The sequence below is a fragment of the Lactuca virosa genome, chromosome 5 (assembly GCF_052849685.1).
Source record: "Lactuca virosa cultivar CGN04683 chromosome 5, Lactuca_virosa_CGN04683_v6, whole genome shotgun sequence".
NCBI lineage: Eukaryota > Viridiplantae > Streptophyta > Magnoliopsida > Asterales > Asteraceae > Lactuca > Lactuca virosa.
Window position 1 is genome coordinate 93,226,350 of NC_136430.1, and position 6,895 is coordinate 93,233,244.

The following is a 6,895-nucleotide window of genomic DNA, read 5'->3' on the forward strand; positions in this document are numbered from 1 at the left end:
TTCTGAATTCGCCTCCATATGTTTCATTTACTTTTCCACAAATCGTTCACATGTTTAATGAGATGGGATATCAGCCACCTTTGTCCAAGATTAGTGATTTTAAGAAGTCTGGTCTTCCACGCCTATGGAATTTCTTATTTGGTATTTTTCTACGATGTTTGACTGGGAGATCTGCTGGTCTTGATAAAGGAAGAATGGAGGTTTATGCCATGGTTGCTGGCATTTATTATGATCTTCAAGTAGATTATTCTACACAGTTGTGGAAGGAATTTCAAAAAGGTGCAGAACACACTAATGCTATTCATGGTATTTCGTGTGCAAGATACTGGAGTTTGATCTTGCAATACTTTTACAATAAGGAAGGGATTTTGGTACCCAATGATGAAGACAAAGCAGTTTTTCAATCATATCACTATCCGAAGGATGTCACAGATAATGCTGAAGCTTTTCCATCAGTTGCTCGTATTCCAGATGCTATGCTTAAAAGAGTTGATCCTTCGAACTCTGTATTGGTGGCATATTTGAAGACTATTGATTCTTCAATCGAAACTGGCATACTCTTGGATAGAGATGATACGAAATCCAAGAAGACGAAGAAGAATGAAACTGAGTCAAAATCTTCGAAATCTCCAAAGAAGAAGCCTGAAACCGTTGAAGTATCTGTTGCTAAGACTCAAGTGATTGAGCCCATTCTTGAAGAAACACAAGAAAATGTAATCATTCCTTTGAAGACTGGAATGTTTCGAAGAATCAAAATGAAGTCCACCCACAAAAGCAAGTCTCCTACAAACAAAGTGGTTCGAAAACCTAAAATCACTCATCAAGGTGTTTTGATTAGAGAAGTGCCAGTACCTATTTCTACGGTGTATAAGAAACGAAGGGCTGAGGATATGGCAAAACAGTTATCAAAGAAGAAGAAGAAGAAGACTCGAAAACTTGTCATTTCTACTGAGTCAACAGAAGATGATGAGGACCGAATTCCAGAAACTCCTGAACAGACAATCATAATACCACCCGAAGATTCGATTACCAAGTCAGTTTCTGAGGCGGTTCGAACTTCAGGCATCCCTGCACACGTATCTGATACGGATGCAAATGTCGATATGGGTGAAGGAGGTTCGAAAAATGCAGCTCCAGGTCACGCTACTTCTGCTCCTTTTGAAAATATTGTTTCTTTACCTTTATCCACTACTCCTCTTACTTCAACCACATATTCCCCAACATTCGAACATATTCTTGATCAACCTTTTACTTCTATTTTTTCTTCACAATCTACTCAGCCACCCAAACCAACTTCACCTGTTCAAGAAACCGTTTTTATGGAGACAGAGACTGATAATAAGGGGTTTGGTGGTACGTTTGAAGAATTAGAATTTCATGAAGAGGAAGAGGAGTTAACCGGTCATATGCTGATGACCATGAAGCAGTTTAAAATTCTGAATCAGAAATTGAATTCAATAATTCAATCTCAAGCAGATTTAGGGGGTGGTTCTTCTGTTTCTAGTTTGGAGGTTGATTCAATGTTGAAAATGCTTGAAGCTAGAGTGATTAGCAAAGTATCTAGAATGATTACTGACTCTGAATCAAGAATTTTGGAGAAGGTTGATTATAATGATCAAAACAATGAATTTCAGATCAATTCTCAAAATTCAAAGTTTTCCAGTGATGTGAAGGAATTGAAGAATGTAACAAAAGAGCGACATGTTCTTTTTGTTCAACAAGTGAAGAAAGTAAGGGAGGATGTCAATTTGCAGATTCACGAACTTCGTGAAGATATGCAAAAAGAGATTGTCACTGTTTAACATGATTATGCATCCTTAAATCAGAAGGTTGATATCATTTGTGATGCAGTCACAAGATTTTTTAAGTTGTATGAAAATTTGAGTCCTCAAATAACTCAACTTTCAAAATCCGAAAGTGCAAGCTTTGAGGAAGTGTTTAAGTTGCTCAAAGAGTTAAAAGAGATTTCTGATAGGCCGGTTTCTTCTCCATTGATTACTCCTGAATTTTTATCTCAGAAGTTTATCCAATTCGAAGCCATTCTCAACAAACAACTTGCTCCTCTCTTTCGAATATCTAGCCTTCTTCCAACAACAACTGCCCCGCCTGTTTTCACAGGGGTGCAAGGGGGAGAAAGAAAAACTACTGAGTCGAAGGCAAGTGGTGAGGATGCGAAAGTTGTGGGAAAACTTTTTCCTTTAAAAATTCCAACAACAAAACCAGTAATAGTTTCTGCTGAACTGGTTACTTCAACAGTTGTAACAATAATGCCAATTGCAAGACCAATTTCGAAAGGAATTGTGATTGGTAAATCTTCGGAGACTGGTGAGAGTGGTTCGAATCCAAAAGAGACAATTGACAATCCAGCCTTGAAAGATAAACGTAAATCAATTGTAGTGGAAAAATCGAAAGAGGAAAAGAAGGTTGAAGCAGAAGCTGAACCTGAAAAACTGAGGATTATTCAAAGCATTATGACTCAGCGTGCTAGTGATCCGAAGGGAATGAATAAAGGTGATCCTGCCAAACACTATAATTACGAAACAATTGAGGCCAAGGTTGCTTTTAATCACATGTATACATTCGAGAAGAAACCAAAGCAGAGTTATTTGGTCACGAATATTGATGCAAGCCAGCTGGATTTTCCTATAAACGAAATGATGTTTATCATGCCTTAGTTCAAAGCATAAGGGAATTTTAAAAATAAGGATGAAGGTACACACATGAAAATTCGTTTTCATGCTGTTCTTGGAAAAGCCCCTGAGGAAGTTTGGTCTTTAATAAAAATCAAGAAGGTCATAAGTATGAAAAAGGATGTGATTTTCGAAAACACAGTCCAGAATGTTAAGTATGTGGTTGCCAGGGCAAATGGAAATATTTGCGAATTCACTGTTGCAGATTTTCCATTAATGAACTTGTATGATCTTATACAAGTTGCATTACTTTTGAAAGACAAATCATTCTCATACCTTCAAGACACAGAACCGGATGAATTTAAGCTTGGAGTAGCTCACATCAAGATTTTTATCGAAAACTATTATGAGTGCTTGGCACTAACAGATGTTGAATTAGCTATTGCCAAAGGAATGGAAATTAAAGCTCCGATGGCTCCTACGAAGACACAGGCGGAATTGAAGAAGTATGTTGATGGTGAAATTTGCCTGAAGCCTTTTGGAATGGTCTTCGTAGGAAAAGACAAAGCTGGAAAAGCTAAACGATTCTTGTTCCAGGCAAGCGAAGTGGAGAGATATTCAACGTCTCAGTATACGAATTTAATTGTTCGTATGAATCATTGCAAGAAGAACAATGAAGGTGAGAAGAAAGAGCTGAAGAAGATTATCTCCTGGTACACGGAGATTCGAAGAGTGTTACTGTATTCCATCACACTTCTTACAAATTGAAGACTTCGACTATGATTACAAAGGGGGAGATTGTAAGGGTCGAATTGTTGTAATTAGTCGAAGTATGTTTTGGACTCTTCGAATGTTTTGTAATGTATTTTACTAGGGCGCTTTTATTCGAAGCTTTAGAGTCAATGCCTTAGTATATTTTTTGTATGCTTTCAATTCCCTATAAATAAGGTTATTTACTAGAGTTAGATAAGAACTTTTACAGACTTGTCTACTGTACCTTGTAAAGAATTCGAAAGCATAATAGAGCATAACAAGATCATATTTACATCCTGTGTTCAAATCTCGTATTCTCACTTGAATTCATACTCTGATTAATTCATTACTCGATTCATTGGTTCATCAGTGTTTGGGACGCTCAGGTTGAACATCGAGTGTTGGGGGATTTGTCAACTTGTTGTATAGATTCTTATCCATGTTCTAGGGTGGGCAATTATTGATCGGTAAATCAGCTTCAAAGTTTGATATGTTTAGTTTCACATAGGTTTTGTTCAGTAGTGTATTTCGTTATTGGGTTAGTTGTCAATGCATTCTCGATCGTTTGTCATTTCGTTCATCATCAAAAGTGAAGGTTCTTCGAAAGTTTCGAGTTGTGTCAGTTGAAGTTCAATGGATGCGTCAGCCTATCGTCAAGTTCTGTATGTTTTATATTTTCTTTGGTTTCTGGGTATGTTTACCCTCAATTGTAGTGTGTAATTTTGGTTCATAGCAGGCTCAAGTTTTGGCAGCATTTCTAGATCACCTTGGAATTTTTCTCGAGTTATTGCATATAGGTGGGACCTGTTCATATTCAATCGAGGTGGGGGGTCTTGTATCGGTCGTTCATGAGGATGTTTCTGTTAATGGTTGAGGTTCGTCATTTCGTTAAATCTGTTGGTACTTCACCCTTTGGGTAAGGCTGTGAGGATGAAATAGTGTAGTAGATTCAAGATTGGTTATGTGTCTCCCCTTGGGGGTGTACATTGTGATAGTGCCTCGATTATTGTCATGACGGGTGCAAGTGGTCTGAGTAAGATAGAATGAGTCCACTTGGATGTATGATTTATATGGGTAAGACCCGATAGTCTTTTGATTAAGACTCTTAGGTCTCAGATCGTTAGCTTTCTTGGCTTATTTGGGTGTTAGTGCATTGTGGGAGTCGGGAGATTTAGTGACCAACTAGTCTGGATCATGTGGGCGGTTAAAGGTTGTTAGGAATAATAGTTGTGAATCAGTAGCTGCTTGTAGAGTGTTTGCATTATGAACTCTGTTTACTTGCGGGCTGTTTATCAGGAGTTCGGTTACATATGTTGGGCATCGGTTATGGAATTTCGAGTCATGAAGTTCATTGTGAATGCTCGAGTGATTTTTTAGGTGGGGTACACTTGAGCTGACATGGAATTTGGATGCTACGTGAGAGTTTTAGGATTGACCATCCTTATGCTCGTGGGATTAGCAGGTTGGTGATGACTTGTCAGGAAGTCAAGTGCGAATTTAAGGTTGTTAGGCACAACCTCCGAATTGGGGATTTAGTGAAATTCACTATCGGTGAGCATTCATTCTACATAGTAGAATGGTACTCTTAGTCAGAGACTAGGGGAGGGTGCGATGAATGAATGATCAGCAGTCCTAGGGAATAATTTTTGTGGTTGAAATTGATGGGTTCATGTTTCCGGGAAGTTTTTTGCTTTGAGTGGTTATCGCTGTGATATTAGGTCTTCCAGTTGGCAAGAGTAAGGTAGTTGTTTCAGTTCTCAGGAAGAGAAGTTGGGCTCACTTATTTGGCATAGGGCAGAGTGGTAAGGTTCATTCTTTCGGAGGTATACGCGATTTCTGCCATGACGGGGCTTGGATGGCAGGTTTGGGAAGCGGTCGTTAGTATGGGATGATTCTTCACTCTTAATCAGAATTCAGGAAGTTCGGGCAGGATCTACTAGCATGGTGTTGGGTTATTTAAAAGATTGTGTCAAATTTAATGTGTATGTATTTAGCCTTTTTACGGATTGGGCCTGCCCATCCGTCTTTATGATGCTAGGGTTAGGCTTTAAATATTGCATGTATGTATTGTATTAGGGTTAATCGTTTGGTGATCCCCTTCCGTGACTTTACAGTAGAAGTTCTTCATCGATCTCTTCTAAGGCAGTGATAATTAATCATTCAACCTTACTTCAATCATAGCTTCTATTGTTTTGATTCATATTCCTGTTTAGAATCTATCGATCTATTCTTTATTATCTCAACAATTGGTATCAGAGCAGGAGATTGTGTAAATCATACGCAACTCTTCTGTCGAAGTGTTATTAGGGTTTTCCGCTTTTATTGGATCTGTTATTGTCGTCTTCATCATTTTGATCGATTGTTGATGTTGGATCTTGATCCTTATTACGCCCTAAACTCGATTTTAGTTTTACACATCTGATTCTTTACAGGTTTTAGTGAATCAACAACATGCATTCAGAAGATCCTCATACTCTTTCCTTCAACCTATCGAGCAGTATTGGTTCCACAACCAGAATCCCTATTCTTTTTCCACAAGATTACGAAGTATGGGCGCTAAACTTCGAAGACTACATGTTAGGTCTTGAAGACAATGGTATGTTAATATGGGAAGAAATGACCAAACAGACATTCGCTCATACTGCTACAAAGAAGATCATCAAGACTCAAGCCGATTACAACTCTCTTCTTCTTGAGGTTACTAATATTACTCAAGATGAAAAGAACAAGCTTTTAAGCAATATCAAGGACATGAGAATAATCAGATTCGCTCTTCCTCCAGACACGTTTCGTTTGGTGAGTTCTTTTGAAACTACGAAGGAGGTATGGGACAAGTTGAAAGAGCTTTATTCCAGTGATGCAGATCTTGATCATTTTGTTCAAACGTTACTTCTTTCTGAATTTGGTGCTTTTGCTCAGAAGTCTGACAAAAATATTGATCAGACTTTCAATCGCTTTAACCATCTTTTAAGCAGGATGCTTAAGCTCAATATTAGGTGTGAAAAGATCGAGTAAAAGGTTACCTTCATGAATGGTTTAAGACCTGAGTGAAAGGCAGTTGTTTCCACAGTCAAAGCTCATGAGTAATTCAAGAACTATATTTGAGCGCATCTAGTGGGAATACTTAGGTCCCACGAAGATGAGGTAACAAAAGAAGGAAAGGTTGTTTCTAGTATGAGTTCATTATCCCTAGTTGCGAAGGGTAAAAAGATTGCAGAAGAAGATTCGGAATCTGATCTCTCAGATTGCGAACTCTCAAAAGAGGAATATGCTTTAATGGTGTCCAATCCTAAAAAGTTCGCTAAAAAGAATTTTGGACGCTCAGGGGAATTATAGTTCTGAAAATGCAAAGGATGAGAGCATCAACAAATCTCAAAAGGATGACGTGAAGAAAGAGAAAAAGGTGACGAGAGACTCCAGCTATGACTGTAACTATTGTCACGGCAAAAATCATCTGGCTAAGGAGTGCATGTTGAGAAGAATGAATGAGAAGAAAGACAAGGAAAATGATG